The sequence below is a fragment of the Strongylocentrotus purpuratus genome, unplaced genomic scaffold (genome assembly GCF_000002235.5).
Source record: "Strongylocentrotus purpuratus isolate Spur 01 unplaced genomic scaffold, Spur_5.0 spur5_scaffold_7, whole genome shotgun sequence".
Classification (NCBI taxonomy): Eukaryota; Metazoa; Echinodermata; class Echinoidea; order Camarodonta; family Strongylocentrotidae; genus Strongylocentrotus; species Strongylocentrotus purpuratus.
This window is the reverse complement of record NW_022145613.1, coordinates 13002292-13021662: the sequence shown is the minus strand read 5'-3', so window position 1 is coordinate 13021662 and position 19371 is coordinate 13002292. Positions and strand designations below refer to the sequence as shown.

At 34.1% G+C, this 19371-nt stretch overlaps 1 long non-coding RNA gene across 1 annotated transcript; it reads right to left on the bottom strand.

Annotated features, from left to right (window-relative positions):
- Positions 1-219: 219 nt before the first annotated feature.
- On the bottom strand, positions 220-4033 carry LOC115919728. The gene is made up of 4 exons (XR_004061980.1): positions 3757-4033; positions 2381-2474; positions 1620-1763; positions 220-1064 (listed from the first exon to the last, which is right to left on the bottom strand). It is a non-coding gene; the product is annotated as an uncharacterized LOC115919728 (long non-coding RNA).
- Between the last annotated feature and the right edge of the window lie 15338 nt (positions 4034-19371).

Here is a 19371-nt window from a genome sequence, read left to right as displayed (position 1 = left end):
AACTTGAAAACGGAAAGTGAAACATTGTTTTTCAACATCTTGACATGATTTTTGTTTAAAGACAATGGAATTTAACACTGGAAATTTTGAATTGGGTTGCCCCCCCCCCCAAAAAAAAAAAAACAACAAACAAACAAACCCAGAAGTGGTACAGTACCAGGGTTGGTTAGTTAGGAGGCCCATGTCCTTTATAATTTTATTTTTAAGAATATTTTTCACTTTTTTTTTTATTAATTTGACATTGGTATACCGTTAATTTCACTTGGAAAACTACCCCCTTCCCTTACACATCAATACTGCCATTACTTCTACCAACAGTAATTCTATAATTCAAAACTTTTTCATTTTCTAAATCCTTTTAATATAAACATATAACAAATATAATATTGTTTACACTTTTGCAACCTGTTACATGGTCCATGTAGAAACAGCACCATGAAGAGGATAACAAGCCCTCCCCCCCCTGTTTTTTTAAACTAGGAAGTATCAAAAAATGATTCTATCAAAATTAGCAGTTTGGATACAAAAGGCAAAATGATGATTAGCAGTTTCCATATTTAGTGCATTTAGAGGGTTGTCTTTCAAACCTTCTTACACACAATACTTGAAAAAGTCCATAGACTGAGGTAAATGAACTTCAACATGTACAATTATAATTAAAATATCATTGATTAATTCAATCTTTGATATAGACTGATAGATCTTTATCACTCAAATTTCAAGGAAATTTCTTTCTGCCCAGCCCTAAGTTTCATCCGGCTATAAAATGGTAGTTGACATTGTTAAAATGTTAATGTTTATTCCTTGATGATTAGTCATCTTTAATTATGTGAAAGTTGACAAGATGATAAATTCATTAGCTTTTTGTAAATGTGGTATTCTACAAACAAATAATACAAATAATAAATAAATAGCATCATAAATATTCAAGTTTAAACCCATCTCTACTGTCCTCATATGAGGGTGGCATCTTTAAGACGTAGTCCCATGTAGATGTTTTCTGCATCCATCAATAAAGTTGTAGCCTAGTTTTCAGAAGAAAGGGCTGTAATGATAACCCAAGTCTGTTGAATAGGAAAATGAAATAGGATACAGTGTTATAAGAAAATCAACAATAACTAATAACATACACCCTGATACCTGCTCTGACAAAATGAGGAAGGACCGAAATTCACTTGGGGTTCTAGTGGGCAAACCTAAACTATATTTCCTACAAGACTAGATACTGACCACATCTTAGATTATTTCAGATGATCCTATTAAGACAATAGGCATGCTGGAGCTTGGATCAGGCAAGGTATGAAATAAGTAATACATGTACAATGTACTTGTACTGTAAACTCATGCTCATAATTGAATAATACTCGGTTAAGTATGGGACATAAATTCACCAAACAAGTTGGACCAGAGAATGTGCTCTGCTGGAAATAATGCTACTGAAACATACGTAATGTAGACTTATATTTCATCTATATTGACATTTTATTTTTAATCTAAATCACAATTATGATATTCAGGCAAGTATTCTTTACAAGTCAACGGACAATGAAAAATATCTTTGTCAGATCTATAACTTTCTGCATGATATGTGTTCCACAATAGTTTATTGGGGTACCTACATGTATATTTAATAGCACACTTGCTCGTATGAAGTGTAGTAGGCCTGCATCTCTAGATATGATCCCGTCAATATCTGTTCTTTGTTCCTCTCCTGAGTTTGTAGACCAGCATGGCTTCATCATCCACTGTAGCGAAGCATCATCCTACATGAGAGAAAACAATGTAGGTACTTCAATTACAAATTGATATTAATGGCTACATATCAAACATAATACATCCTATAAACAGACTTTCATTGAACTTATTTTGTGTTCTTCTTGATCTTCATTGCTCAAGAAGTGAAAGCAATTCCAAAAAAGTAATGAGGGGTCCTGTGTATACCCTACATGTATGATCATGTAGTGCTTTGAATGTGCATTACGCCCCCCCCCCCCCCCGAACAAAAAAAAAAAAATTTAAAAAAATATAAAAAAATATGCCAATGGCTTACCTGAAAAGGTGACCTTACCCCCCCCCCAACGGAGCAAAATGTCAAATTAAAATATTTTGTAACCAAAAAAAAGTGTCCTCTTAACCCCCCCCCCCCCTTCAGCGGCTGGCTGAGTCGTTTTTTGAGGCGATTTTTGGGGGGACTTAAAAATATATATATATGTTCTCTTTCCCACGGTGTGCCCCCCCCCCCCTTCCCAGCAAGAAATTCCTGGACCCACCCCTGCCCCTGTATACGCTTGCAACATAAACTTAGTTACATTTCGTGTTCAGTGAATTAATAGGTGGTCGTTTTATGTTTGTGTGCTAAATATCCTGATTTTTTTTTTACCTGGATGGGACTTTCTGCGTCATCTTGCAACTATAAAAAATGTTGTAATGTCTACTCATCAGCTAACTCCTTCCAGCTCTTCTTCAGTTTCAATCTGTTGGAACAAGAAGAAAAAAAATCAATATGACAATCAATTAGGCGTCCCTTTCTCCTTAACAAAATAAAATAGATCTAGCAATAAAACTAGACCCTAGTCTACAGCTATTTTTGATGTCATGGTTGGCTTAATATGGTGTGGAAATCAACATTCCTATTTAATGGACCACAGTACAAAGTAAAACTAAATGGAAGATTTAATTTGTGCCTCAAAAAGTGCTTTAGGCCTAGGCCTATATGAATATAAAGTAGTTTCAAGTAGAATTGGTTTATTAAAACAAGAAGAAGAGGTGGACTACATAAGTAAACATAATTGTGGACTAGGTCTAGATCTAGTCTAGGGTTTTTCTCTTACATAAAACAAAAAAAGATTTATCAACATGAACTGCACAATTTGGAGAAGAAAAAAAATCTCTAAAAATTAATAGGGGTCTAGATTCGTCTCAACTCTAGTCTAAAAACCTAGATCTATATTACAGACCTCTCAGTCTAACTAAAGACAATTACTTGACAAGCACACTGGACCCACTATTAAATAAACTAATCCTAGAGATCTAGGCCTAGTGTTGTTGTTTTTTTTTAAATATTTTTATTAATAAGTTCCAGGTTTACATCTAAATGAAATAGGATTTGGAGTTGTTTGATTATCAATGGTCACAGATAATTTTGGTCTAGAGTCTAGGTCTAGGCCTATTCTAGGCCTAGATCTAGACCCTAAATAAAGTTGACACGCACCGCGTACCGATGATGCAACTACTATGAGCGAACGGATGGCACTGATGATAAGTAAGCAATCAGGGTCCACATCTAGTCTAGACTCTAGGTCAAAGATTTTAACAAGAATTAATCCACTTGGATTATCAAAAATCATGCTTCATAGATTATTTTAAGGTGTAACGTTAAATCTATATTTAAATTCAATCGATGATTGGTGAATTAGATTCATGATGACGATCAAATCTGAAATAAAACTTGATTTGAAAGTTTGATCTTGATGCAAATGAGCACCGAAATTCCTCGGGGTGGGCCTGCCGAAACCCCGGGGCCCTAACTGGAGTACTAGAGTGAAATGACGGCAAACCGCAGTCAAACTATTTCATGACGATAAAAATCAAACTGCAATTTCAAGAGGAATATTTTCCTAGTGTTTTCCCAAACAATCTGTTGAGAACTGTCTCAAAATGAAACGAAATTACTGTAGATCACGAAGAATATTGTAGCTTTTTCAAAATTGATGACTAAATTCACTTAATCTACTCATATTTCAATCAATTACTCACCCATTCTCAATGAACTAAATCTTCTCAGTTTGTGCGAGTGTAGTAGCGTCGTGCATAAATCTGCATAATTAAAGTGACGCAATGAGGTCAAATATATTATCCGGTTTCTTAAACGATACTATCGATAAAATACATATTCATGAGGCTCATATCCAATCAAAAAGCCGCCTCGGGTGCTTATTTTGTCTTCAAATGATCCAAAAGAGGCGGAGCCTAATCCCATTCGTGTAATGGTTTCCGCGCGTGCTGCTTTCCGTCTAGTAATTATATTTAAACGTCTTTGGTTTCAGGCCATATAGAGCATTTGACCAAAAATCGCGCTCACGCGCATGCGCGCGCGTTTTTTGCGCGTACCAGCATTTTGCAACATAGAATCGCCGTATTTTCTCCGTCATCGTATTTTGTACATTTTTCCAAGCATTTTGATAATTTGTTCACCTTTTAATAACGCAATGAGCGTCCGTCAAAGTTGACAGCACGCGCGGATTTGCGTGATCTTTATCCACAATACATGGGCCAAAAAATGCCTATACAAAATTCATTGTAACTCTTCAGAATAGATAGAAACTCCCAATATTCTTTCATATGTGGATAGATTATGAAATGGAAATATGATTTCATGTCTCATTTGACTCTCAATTAACTCATAATGTCATCATAATGGCCTCCAAACTCGAAATTTAAATTTGCATATTATGACGGATGCATATTTTTGGAAAATTGATTGTATCTCTGTAAATATTGATTTTTTTTTCTTCCAAATTTTGATATGTTCTAGCTGAGACAATTTTCTACAAATGTAGTGTACATAATTGTCCAGTTTGACAAAGGTATCATGGCGTATTTTTGCGATTAAAGGAGGCATGTCAATTTTTCACATTTTGCGTGTATTGTCTATGGGACATGACTATTTCTCAAAACTGCATTCTACATTTCCGTCTTTCGCGAGCAACATCTCCGTTTTTGTAACGTTGTTTTCAGTGAGTTTTGGATATGTTGTAGCTGAGACAATGAGCTATCTCCAATGTGTACTTCATTTTTCGATCATATGCCGGGATCATGCTCATATTTTACTTGCAAAGTAGGATTTCTGAATTCCATTTTCCGTTTACGTGTAATCGCTATAGGAGATGTTTTGGTATATCGGTAACGCACTTGACTTCCAACCTCGAGATCCCTGGTTCGAGTCCGGGTGTCTCCAAGACTTTTTTTTCTCACTTTTTTTTCCTTTTGACCTTCACTGTACCATCTCCTTTGATTATTTAAACACGTAGATTCGCAAAAAATGTCATAAATAACCCTTTTTACTTTATTATTACCCTATTTTCACTTAATCCACTTCTTTTTGCGTATAATCCCTATGGGAGATGACTTTTTCTAAAATCTGGAGTCTACATTCCTGTCTTTTGCGAGCAATATCGCCGTTATTTCGGCTTAGATTTTGTTGATTTTTGAGTATGTTGTAGCTGAGACTATATGCTATCTAAATCAACCCGCATTTTTTCAATAAGATGTCATGATCGCGCTCATGATCATGATCATGATCATCATGATCATCATTATCATAATGATGATAATCATTTATCAATTACATTTTCATTTCTTTGAATAAGATAAAAATCGTCAAAAGGTGTTCTTCATGATGTAAATTAGAGTCAAATGTGTAACTGGTTACTGCACAGGGTCAAAGGTCATATATTGTTTCAATCTATCTTCCCTAGACCAATGATGATCAAGGAGACACAATTTAATCTTGACATATGAATAGATCATAATGGGAGAAGCATATGAATGGGAGAAGCATTTTACAAAATAATATATCGTGTAATGCATTATTCGTTATGTAAACCATTATCATACGTATCACCTAATTCGTCTAAGTGACGAATTAAAGTCTAGTTAGGTGATACGTAACGAAGTCAACGTATCACCTTTTGATTTCGTCAAGATTTTCTTTTTTATTTTTTATTTTATTATTCTTCCTCGATTTTGTTCGCAGGATATCTCAGGACTGAATCGAGCCATTGTCATGAAACTTTCAATGATGATAGATCTTAGTCTAACTTAGAACTGCGTGACTTTTCAAAGACTCAAAATCATCGTGACGTCATCCAGGCGCCATTTTGTTAAAATCAATTTATGATCATATCTTCATAACGGAAAGTAATTTTTGATTCATATTTATCATGATTAAGATCAATATCCGTCTGGTCAATTTCAGGTAAAAAAATGCGCGCAAAAATGCGCGTACGCGTAGGCGCGCGCAAAAATGCGCGCGTAAAATTTTAAATTGCTCAAAATCGTCTTAAATTTTTTTTGCATACGTTTCAGGCCATTATAAGCATTCATAAAAAATCGCGCAAAACACGCATTTTTGCGCGTTTTCGTTCGTCACGGCCGAACGAAAAATAATTCCTCCGCAAAAACTTTTGACAGGATATTCCTCATAATTTTCCGAACAATTTGATACCAAGTTTATCTCTTTATCACTATTAAAAACGGAATGAGCGTCTGTTCAAGATAACCGTCCGTACGCGCGATTTTTGTAATACATTGCATATATGGGCAAAAACATGCCTATGAAAAGTCCATTGGGATGAATAGGGATTGCCAATTTTTTTGTCATATTTAGATAGAGTATGAGTCGGAGGTATGAGTTCATATCTCATTTGGCCATTAAGTACATCTTAACGTCATCATAATGGCCTTGGAAGTCAAAATTACAAAATTGCATATTATGACGTCATTGTATTTATGGAAAATGTAGTGTATTTCTCTCAATATTCATCGATTCTCTTTGAAATGTCGATATGTTGTAGATAAGGCAATTCTCTACAAGATCACTTTTCACTAAGTTTCATTTTAATGAGGTCATCATAGTACAAAATTCAATTAGAGGCCACATGTCAGAATTTTCGTCATTTGCGTGTTATGTCTATGGAAGGTGAATTTCGTTCACATCATGAATCTACATGGCATTCATCTATGAGCACTATCTATCTTATGTGTGCTCTGTTTTCTCCCAAATTGGGGTATGTTATAGCTGAGACCATGGGCTATAAAAACGGTGCTTTTTGTTTTTCGATCAGATGATGAGATCATGTCACAATTTTTAGTTGAATGTTTATATGATGAATATGTCACGTATGTCCTATTTGTGAAATGTAAACGTTAGCAGTGTCCTCGTATTCAATTCATGTAAGGAAACCCTTTTACTTTCTAGACTTAAAATGCTTACAATGAGCATTATAGGGAACATGAGCATTTTTCTACAACTCTGTAATCATTCTTCATTTCCTTTTCATGACTTGAATAATGACGAACGTCATTCAAAATTTGGTAGTAATACTACAGATACTCATACTGATATCAATGATTTAAACTATTTATCCGAAAAAAAAGATGAGTTTCATTTCAGTATGTTTCTGAACTGTTAATATTATATTGATGAGGATTTTACGACTGAATTCAGTAACATTGACTCTCATTTTAGTATTTTACATTTTAATTCCCGCAGTTTTAACATAAATTGTAATGCTATATCCAATTTCATCTGTACTTTATGTACAGATTTGTCTGAATCTTGGATTAATGACATTACGCAACTTTTATTCAATGTGTCTGGTTATTCATTTATACATTCTAATCGCCAAGTAGGATAGGGTGGAGGTGTTGGTCTATTGGTCGCTGACAATTTTGAATATGAAATACGAATTATATATTAATATTATACCCATCATACAATTATGAATCACTGTTTATTGAAATTAACTTGCAGAGACATAAGAATATTAATGTAGGTCTCATATATAGGAAACCTCAATCAAATATCAATGATTTAATCCCTGTCTTTGAAAATGTTTTACAAAAAACTTATACTGAACATAAACAGGTTTATATAATGGGAAAATTTTAACATTCATCTTGTAAAATTTACTGGCAATGCTGTATGTAAGTTCTTGAGCGCAATACATTAAACAAACATTATTCCTTTAATTGATATAAGCCTTCGAGAAAGACTGACAGATCAATATCCCTCATTGATAATATATTTACAAATAATTTTGATCTGTATGATTCTTTTGGTTTCTTTTACAATGATATATTTGGTAATTTCCCAATATTTCAAATAACACAAAAACAGTTTCCTATTTATAACACTCGTATTGTTAATGATGTATCTCTTAATGTTTTCAAAAAGGATTTGTTATGTAATGACTGGATAATCGTGTTGCCAATACCAAGTTCTTGTCTATTCTTATTGACGAAAACTTATCCTGGAAAACACATATCTCATATTAATACGACAGGGTCTAGGAATACTGGTGTCATCACCAAACTCCGCCATACTTTGCCTCAATCTGTTTTTCTTATGTTATACAATACACTTACAGTACCGTTTCTTAGTTATTGCAACATTGTTTGGGCAAATGGATGGGTTATGGATGGGTAAAATATTAATATCTTACTCATGTTTTATATTAAATCAGAACTAAATAAATCACCATGTACATTTTGTAATATTGACAAAAAGAAGTGTTTTGAGCTTGTTTAGTATAGGTAAACAGTTTTATCCTCTATTGAAAACCTGAAGGGGGCGCTGTGCCACTTTCAATCATGGTCATCATTCTTATATCGTCACATGAGCATACGTATCACCTAATTCGTCTAAGTGACGAATTAAAGTCTAGTTAGGTGATACGTAACGAAGTCAACGTATCACCTTTTGATTTCGTCAAGATTTTTCTTTATTATTATTAGGTGATACGTAACGAAGTCAACGTATCACCTTTTGATTTCGTCAAGATTGTTATTTATTTATTATTATTCTTCCTCGAATTTGTTCGCAAGATATCTCAAGACTGAATGAAGCCATTGTTATGAATCTTTCAATGATAATAGATCTTAGTCTAACTTAGAACTGCGTGACTTTTCAAAGACTCAAAGTCATCGTGACGTCATCCAGGCGCCATTTTGTAAAAATCAACTTATGATCATATCTTCATAACGGAAAGTAATTTTTGATTCATATTTATCATGATTAAGATCAATATCCGTCTGGTCAATTTCAGGTAAAAAAATGCGCGCAAAAATGCGCGTACGCGTAGGCGCGCGCAAAAATGCGCGCGTAAAATTTTAAATTGCTCAAAATCGTCTTAAATTTTTTTTGCATACGTTTCAGGCCATTATAAGCATTCATAAAAAATCGCGCAAAACACGCATTTTTGCGCGTTTTCGTTCGTCACGGCCGAACGAAAAATAATTCCTCCGCAAAAACTTTTGACAGGATATTCCTCATAATTTTCCGAACAATTTGATACCAAGTTTATCTCTTTATCACTATTAAAAACGGAATGAGCGTCTGTTCAAGATAACCGTCCGTACGCGCGATTTTTGTAATACATTGCATATATGGGCAAAAACATGCCTATGAAAAGTCCATTGGGATGAATAGGGATTACCAATTTTTTTGTCATATTTAGATAGAGTATGAGTCGGAGGTATGATTTCATATCTCATTTGGCCATTAAGTACATCTTAACGTCATCATAATGGCCTTGGAAGTCAAAAATACAAAATTGCATATTATGACGTCATTGTATTTATGGAAAATGTAGTGTATTTCTCTCAATATTCATCGATTCTCTTTGAAATGTCGATATGTTGTAGATAAGGCAATTCTCTACAAGATCACTTTTCACTAAGTTTCATTTTAATGAGGTCATCATAGTACAAAATTCAATTAAAGGCCACATGTCAGAATTTTCGTCATTTGCGTGTTATGTCTATGGAAGGTGAATTTCGTTCACATCATGAATCTACATGGCATTCATCTATGAGCACTATCTATCTTATGTGTGCTCTGTTTTCTCCCAAATTGGGGTATGTTATAGCTGAGACCATGGGCTACAAAAAAGGGTGACTTTGTTTTTTAATCAGATGTTGGGATCATGTTAAAATTTTCGATCGAAAGTTGAAATTGCAAATTTGAAGGAATCATTAGGTGATACGTAACGAAGTCAACGTATCACCTTTTGATTTCGTCAAGATTGTTATTTATTTATTATTATTAGGTGATACGTAACGAAGTCTACGTATCACCTTTTGATTTCGTCAAGATTTTTATTATTTATTATTATTAGGTGATACGTAACGAAGTCTACGTATCACCTATTGATTTCGTCAAGATTTTTATTTATTTTTTTTTTTATTTATTATTCTTCCTCGAATTTGTTCGCAGGATATCTCAAGACTGAATGAAGGCATTGTTATGAATCTTTCAATGATGATAGATCTTAGTCTAACTTAGAACTGCGTGACTTTTCAAAGACTCAAAGTCATCGTGACGTCATCCAGGCGCCATTTTGTGAAAATCAATTAATGATCATATCTTCATAACGGATAGTAATTTTTCATTCATATTTATCATGATTAAGATCAATATCCGTCCGGTCAATTTTAGGTCAAAAAACGTGCGTAAACGCGCGCGTACCCGTTCGTGCGCGTGTTAATGCGCGCGCAAAAAATTAAAATGCTCTAAATCATCTTAAATTTTTTTGCATACGTTTCAGGCCATTTAAAGCATTTCGCAAAAAAATCGCGCACACGCGCATGCGTGCGCGTTTCCGCGCGTACTGGCATTTTGCAACATAGAATCGCCGAATTTTCTCTGTCATCATATTTGGCACATATTTCCAAGCATTTTGATAATTCGTTCACCTTTTATTAACGCAATGAGCGTCCGTCAAAGTTGACAGCACGCGCGGATTTGCGTTATCTTTATCCACAATACATGGGCAAAAACATGTCTATATAAAATTCATTGTAACTCTTTAGAATAGATAGAAACTCCTAATATTTTTTCATATTTGAATAGATTATGAAATGGAGATATGATTTCATGTCTCATTTGACCCTCAATTAAGTCATAATGTCATCATAATGGCCTCCAAACTCAAAATTTAAATTTGCATATTATGACGTCAGCATATTTTTGGAAAATTGATTGTATCTCTGTTAATATGGATTAATTTTCTTTCAAATTTTAATATGTTCTAGCTGAGACATTTTTCTACAAATGCTGTATTCACAATTTTATTTTTAACAAAAGTATCATGGTGTATTTTTACGATTAAAGGAGGCATGTCAATTTTTCACATTTTGCGTGTATTCTCTATGGGACATGACTTTTTCTCAAAACTGGATTCTACACTCCTGTCTTTCGCGAGCAAAATCTCTGTTGTTTTAGCTTCGTTTTCGCTGAGCTTCGGATATGTTGTAGCTGAGACAATGAGCTATCACAAGTGTGCCCTTTATTTTTCGATTAGATGCCGGGATCATGCTCTTATTTCACTTGCAAAGTAGGATTGAGAATTCCATTTCCCGTTTACGTGTAATCGCTATGGGAGATGTTTTGGTATATCGGTAACGCACTTGACTTCCAACCTCGAGATCCCTGGTTCGAGTCCGGGTGTCTCCAACAATTTTTTTCTTCACTTTTTTTTCCTTTTGACCTTCACTGTACCATCTCCTTTGATTATTTAAACACGTAGAATCGCAAATAATGTCATAAACAAGCCTTTTTACTTTATTATTACCCTATTTTCACTTAATCCATTACTTTTTGCGTGTAATCCCTATGGGAGATGACTTTTTCTCAAATCTGGAGTCTACATTTCTGTCTTTTGCGAGCAAAATCGCCGTTATTTCTGCTTGGATTTTGTTGATTTTTGAGTATGTTGTAGCTGAGACTATTTGCTATCTAAATCAACCCTCATTTTTTCAATAAGATGTCATGATCGCGCTCATGATCATGATCATTATCATCATGATCATTATTATCATAATGATGATAATCATTTATCAATTACATTTTCATTTCTTTGAATAAGATAAAATCGTCAAAAGGTGTTCTTCATGATGTAAATAAGAGTCAAATGTGTAACTGGTTACTGCACAGGTTCAAATGTCATATATTGTTTCAATCTATCTTCCCTAGATCCATGATGATCAAGGAGACACAATTTAATCTAGACATATGAATAGATCATAACGGGAGAAGCATATAAATGGGAGAAGCATTTAACAAAATAATATATCGTGTAATGCATTATTCGTTATGTAAACCATTATCATACGTATCACCTAATTCGTCTAAGTGACGAATTAAAGTCTAGTATTTATTTTGTGTCTGTATAGAAGAAATTATTATTATTCTTCCTCAATTTTGTTCGCAGGATATCTCAAGAATGGCTGAAGCCATTGTTATGAAACTTTCTCTGATGATAGATGTTAGTCTAACTTAGAACTGCGTGACTTTTCAAAGACTCAAAGTTATCATGACGTCATCTAGGCGCCATTTTGTGAAAATCAACTTATGATCATATCTTCATAACATAAAAGTATTTCTCATTCATAATTATCACGATTAAGATCAATATCCGTCCGGTCAATTTCCGGTCAATAAACGTGCGCAAATGCGCGCGTGCGCGTTCGTCCGCTCGTTTACGCGCGCGCAAAAATTAAAAATGCTCAAAACCATCCCAAATTTTTTTTGCATACGTTTCAGGCCATATGGAGCATTTGACAACAAAATATGCTCACGCGCATGCGCGCGCGTTTTTTGCGCGTTCTAGCGTTTTGCAACATAGAATCGCCGAAATATCTCTATCATCATATTTGGCACATTTTTCCAAGCATTTTGATAACTTGTTAACCCTTTAATAACGCAATGAGCGTCCGTCAAAGTTGACAGCACGCGCGGACCTGCGTTATCTTTATTTACAATACATGCGCAAAAACATGCCTATACAAAAATCTTTGTTACTCTTCAGAATAGATATGAACTCCCAATATTTTTTCATATTTAGATAGATTATGAGTCGCAGATATGATTTCATGTCTCATTTGACCCTCAATTAACTAATGACGTCATCATAATGGTCTCCGAACTCAAAATTTTAATTTGCATATTATGACGTTTGCATATTTTTGGAAAATTGATAGTATCTCTGTAAATATTGATTGATTTTCTTTCAAATTTTGAAATGTTTTAGCTGAGACAATTTTATACAAATATAGTGACCACAATTTTTCATTTTGACAAAGGCATCATGGCGTATTTTTACGATTAAAGGAGGCATGTCAATTTTTCACATTTTGCGTGTATTCTCTATGGGACATGACTTTTTCTCAAAACTGGATTCTAGACTCCTGCCTTTCACGAGCAAAATCTCCGTTGTTTTAACTTCGTTTTCGCTGAGCTTCGGATATGTTGTAGCTGAGACAATGAGCTATCACAAGTGTGTACTTTATTTTTCGATTAGATGCCGGGATCATGCTCATATTTCACTTGCAAAGTAGGATTTCTGAATTCCATTTCCCGTTTACGTGTAATCGCTATGGGAGATGTTTTGGTATATCGGTAACGCACTTGACTTCCAACCTCGAGATCCTGGGTTCGAGTCCGGGTGTCTCAAACAATTTTTTGCTTCACTTTTTTTTCCTTTTGACCTTCACTGTACCATTTTCTCTGATTATTTAAACACGTAGATTCGCAATCAATGTCATAAATAACCCTTTTTACTTTATTATTACCCTATTTTCACTTAATCCATTACTTTTTGCGTGTAATCCCTAAGGGAGATGACTTTTTCTCAAATCTGGAATCTACATCCCTGTCTTTTGCGAGCAATATCGCCGTTATTTCTGCTTGGATTTTGTTGATTTTTGAGTATGTTGTAGCTGAGACTATATGCTATCTAAATCAACCCTCATTTTTCCAATAAGATGTCATGATCGCGCTCATGATCATGATCATGATCATCATGATCATCATTATCATAATGATGATAATCATTTATCAATTAGATTTTCATTTCTTTAAATAAGATAAAAGCGTCAAAAGGTGTTCTTCATGATGTAAATTAGAGTCAAAGTGTAACTGGTTACTGCACAGGGTCAAAGGTCATATATTGTTTCAATCTATCTTCCCTAGATCCATGATGATCAAGGAGACACAATTTAATCTTGACATATGAATAGATCATAATGGGAGAAGCATATAAATGGGAGAAGCATTTTACAAAATAATATATCGTGTAATGCATTATTAGTTATGTAAACCATTATCATACGTATCACCTAATTCGTCTAAGTGACGAATTAAAGTCTAGTTTATTTATTATTATTCTTCCTCGAATTTGTTCGCAGGATATCTCAAGACTGAATGAAGCCATTGTTATGAATCTTTCAATGATGATAGATCTTAGTCTAACTTAGAACTGCGTGACTTTTCAAAGACTCAAAGTCATTATGACGTCATCTAGGCGCCATTTTGTGAAAATCAACTTATGATCATATCTTCATAACGGAGAGGAATTTTTTATTCATATTTATCATGAATAAGATCAATATCCGTCCGGTCAATTTCAGGTCAAAAAATGCGCTCAAAAATGTGCGTACGCTTTTGTCCGCGCGTTTACGCGCACAATTTTTTTTAAAATGCTCTAAATCATCCCAAATTTTTTTTGCATACGTTTCAGGCCATTTAGAGCATTTCGCAAAAAAATTGCGCACACGCGCATGCGTGCGCGTTTCCGCGCGTACTGGCATTTTGCAACATAGAATCGCCGAATTTTCTCTGTCATCATATTTGGCACATTTTTTCAAGCATTTTGATAATTTGTTCACTTTTTATTAACGCAAAGAGCGTCCGTCAAAGTTGACAGCACGCGCGGATTTGCGTTATCTTTATCCACAATACATGGGCAAAAACATGCCTATATAAAATTCATTGTAACTCTTTAGAATAGATAGAAACTCCTATTTTTTTTTCATATTTAAATAGATTATGAAATGGAGATATGATTTCATGTCTCATTTGACCCTCAATTAACTCATAATGTCATCATAATGGCCTCCAAACTCAAAATTTAAATTTGCATATTATGACGTCAGCATATTTTTGGAAAATTGATTGTATCTCTGTTAATATGGATTAATTTTCTTTCAAATTTTGATATGTTCTAGCTGAGACATTTTTCTACAAATGCTGTAACCACAATTTTTATTTTTGACAAAAGTATCATGGTGTATTTTTACGATTAAAGGAGGCATGCCAATTTTTCACATTTTGCGTGTATTCTCTATTGAACATGACTTTTTCTCAAAACTGGATTCTACACTCCTGTCTTTCGCGAGCAAAATCTCTGTTGTTTTAGCTTCGTTTTCGCTGAGCTTCGGATATGTTGTAGCTGAGACAATGAGCTATCACAAGTGTGCCCTTTATTTTTCGATTAGATGCCGGGATCATGCTCATATTTCACTTGCAAAGTGGGATTGAGAATTCCATTTCCCGTTTACGTGTAATCGCTATGGGAGATGTTTTGGTATATCGGTAACGCACATGACTTCCAACCTCGAGATCCCTGGTTCGAGTCCGGGTGTCTCCAACAATTTTTTTCTTCACTTTTTTTTTCCTTTTGACCTTAACTGTACCATCTCCTTTGATTATTTAAACACGTAGAATCGCAAATCATGTCATAAACAAGCCTTTTTACTTTATTATTACCCTATTTTCACTTAATCCATTTCTTTTTGCGTGTAATCCCTATTGGAGATGACTTTTTCTAAAATCTGGAGTCTACATTCCTGTCTTTTGCGAGCAATATCGCCGTTATTTCTGCTTGGATTTTGTTGATTTTTGAGTATGTTGTAGCTGAGACTATATGCTATCTAAATCAACCCTCATTTTTTCAATGAGATGTCATGATCGCGCTCATGATCATGATCATTATCATCATGATCATCATTATCATCATGATCATCATTATCATAATGATGATAATCATTTATCAATTACATTTTCATTCTTTGAATAACATAAAATCGTCAAAAGGTGTTCTTCATGATGTAAATTAGAGTCAAATGTGTAACTGGTTACTGCACAGGGTCAAAGGTCATATATTGTTTCAATCTATCTTCCCTAGATCCATGATGATCAAGGAGACACAATTTAATCTAGACATATGAATAGATCATAACGGGAGAAGCATATGAATGGGAGAAGCATTTAACAAAATAATATATCTGTAATGCATTATTCGTTATGTAAACCATTATCATACGTATCACCTAATTCGTCTAAGTGACGAATTAAAGTCTAGTATTTATTTTGTGTCTGTATAGAAGAAATTATTATTATTCTTCCTCAATTTTGTTCGCAGGATATCTCAAGAATGGCAAAAGCCATTGTCATGAAACTTTCAATGATGATAGATCTTAGTCTAACTTAGAACTGCATGACTTTTCAAAGACTCAAAATGACCGTGACATCATCCAGGCGCCATTTTGTAAAAATCAACTTATGATCATATCTTCCTAACGGAAAGTAATTTTTCATTCATATTTATCATGAATAAGATCAATATCCTTCCGGTCAATTTCAGATAAAAAAAACGTGCGCAAATCCGCGCGTACGCGTTTGTGCGTGCGTTTACGTGCGCGCAAAAAATTAAAATGCTCCAAATCATTCCCAATTTTTTTTGCATACGTTTTAAGCCATATAGAGCATTTGACAAGAAATCATTCAAACGCGCATGCGCGCGCATTTTTTGCGCGTTCTGGCATTTTGCCACATATAATCGCCAAATTTTCTCTGTCATCATGTTTGGCACATTTTTCCAAGCATTTTGATAACATGTTTGTCTCTTTATCACTATAAATAACGAAATGAGCGTCCGTTCAAGATAAATATTCGTGTGCGCGAGCTCATGTATTACATAGTATATATTGGCAAAAACATATGCCTATAAAAAGTCCATCGGGATGAATAAGGACTGCCAAGTTTTTTTCATATTTTGATAGAGTATGAGTCGGAGATATGATTTCATAGCTCATTTGGCCATTACATACATCTTGACGTCATCATAATGGCCTTGGAAGTCAAAATACAAAATTGCATATTATGACTTCATTATATTTTTTGAAAATTTATTGTTTTTCTCATAATATTGACTGATTTTCTTCTAAATTGCGGTATCTTTTAGCGTAGGAAATTGCCTACAAGATCAATACACACTTCTTTTTATTTTATCGACGTCATTATAGTACAAAATTCAATGAAAGGCCACATGTCAGAATTTTCTCAATTTCAGTGTTATGCCTAAAGAAGTTGAATTTCGTTCACATCATGAATCTTCATGACATTGATCTTTGAGCACTATCTAGCTTATTAGGTGATACGTATGAAATATACGTATCACCTTTTGATTTCGTCAAGATTTTCTTTATTATTATTAGGTGATACGTAACGAAGTCTACGTATCACCTTTTGATTTCGTCAAGATTTTTCTTTATTATTATTATTTATTAGGTGATACGTAACGAAGTCTACGTATCACCTTTTGATTTCGTCAAGATTTTTCTTTATTATTTATTTATTTATTATTTATTTTTATTATTATTCTTCCTCGAATTTGTTCGCAAGATATCTCAAGAATGAATAAAGCTATTATCATGAAACTTGTAATGATGATAGATATTAGTTTAACTTAGAACTGCGTGACTTTTCAGAGACTCAAGATCATCGTGACGTCATCCAGGCGCCATTTTGTGAAAATCAACTTATGATCATATCTTCATAACAGAAAGTAATTTTTCATTCATATTTATCATGATCAAGGTCAATATCTGTCCGGTTAATTTCAGGTCAATAAATGCGCGCAAAAATGCGCGTACGCGTTTGTGCGCGCGTTAACGTGCGCGTAAAATTTTAAATTGCTCAAAATCGTCTGAATTTTTTTTTGCATACGTTTTAGGCCATTATAACCATTTCATAAAAAATCGCGCAAAACACGCATTTGTAGACGTTTTCGTTCGTCACGGCCGAACGAAAATATATGGGCAAAAACATGCCTATAAAAAGTCCATTGGGATGAATAAGGACTGCCAAGTTTTTTTCATATTTTGATAGAGTATGAGTCGGAGATATGATTTCATAGCTCATTTGGCCATTAAATACATCTTGACGTCATCATAATGGCCTTGGAAGTCAAAATACATAATTGCATATTGTGACGTCATTCTATTTTTTTTAAATTTAGTGTATTTCTCCTAATATTGACTGATTTTCTTCCAAATGTCGGTATCTTGTAGTTGAGGCAATTGCCTTCAAGATAAATACACACTACTTTTTATTTTATTGACGTCATCATAGTACAAAATTCAATTAAAGGCCACATTTCAGAATTGTCTTAATTTGAGTGTTATGCCTAAGGAAGGTGAATTTCGTTCACATCATGACTCTTCATGACATTGATCTTTGAGCACTATCTAGCTTATTTGTATTCTATGTTCTCCCAAATTTTAATACGGTGTAGCTAATAAATTATCTACAATATTGTCGTACATCATTTATCATTTCGATGACATCATCATAGTAACAATTTCAATTAAAGGTGGCATGTCGGAATTTTCTTAGGTTGCGTGTTAGGCGACTTTTTCTGAAATCCTGATTCTACAAATCTCTATCGAATACCTGAAGGGGGCGCTATACCACTCTTAATCATGGTCTTTATCGTATTTATGATCATTATCATGAGATCATCATCGGCACACTTTCATGATAACAAAATAGCACGTATCACCTAATTCGTCAAAGTGACGAATTAAAGTCTAGTTAGGTGATACGTAACGAAGTCTACGTATCACCTTTTGATTTCGTCAAGATTTTCTTTATTATTATTTCTTTTTATTCTTCCTCGAATTTGTTCGCAGGATATCTCAAGACTGAATAAAGCCATTGTCATGAATCTTTCAATGATGATAGATCTTAGTCTAACTTAGAACTGCGTGACTTTTCAAAGACTCAAAGTTATCGTGACGTCATCCAGGCGCCATTTTGTGAAAATCAACTAGTGATCATATCTTCATAACGGAAAGTTATTTTTCATTCATATTTATCATGAATAAGATCAATATCCGTCGGGTCAATTTGAGGTCCATAAATGCGCGCAAAAATGCGCGTACGCGTAGGCACGCGCGTTAATGCGCGCGTAAAATTTTAAATTGCTCAAAATCGTCTTAAATTTTTTTTGCATATGTTTCAGGCCATTATAAGCATTTCATAAAAAATCACGCAAAACACGCATTTTTGGACGTTTTCGTTCGTCACGGCCGAACGAAAAATAATTTCTCCGCAAAAGCTTTTGACCGAATATTCCTCATATTTTTCCGGAAAATTTGATACCATGTTTAGCTCTTTATCACTATTAAAAACGGAATGAGCGTCCGTTCAAGATAACCGTCCGTACGCGCGATTTTTGTAATACATTGCATATATGGGCAAAAACATGCCTATAAAAAGTCCATTGGGATGAATAGGGATTGCCCATTTTTTTTTCATATTTAGATAGAGTATGAGTCGGAGGTATGATTTCATATCTCATTTGGCCATTAAGTACATCCTAACGTCATCATAATGGCCTTGGAAGTCAAAAATACAAAATTGCATATTATGACGTCATTGTATTTATGGAAAATGTAGTGTAATTCTCTCAATATTCATCGATTCTCTTTGAAATGTCGATATGTTGTAGATAAGGCAATTCTCTA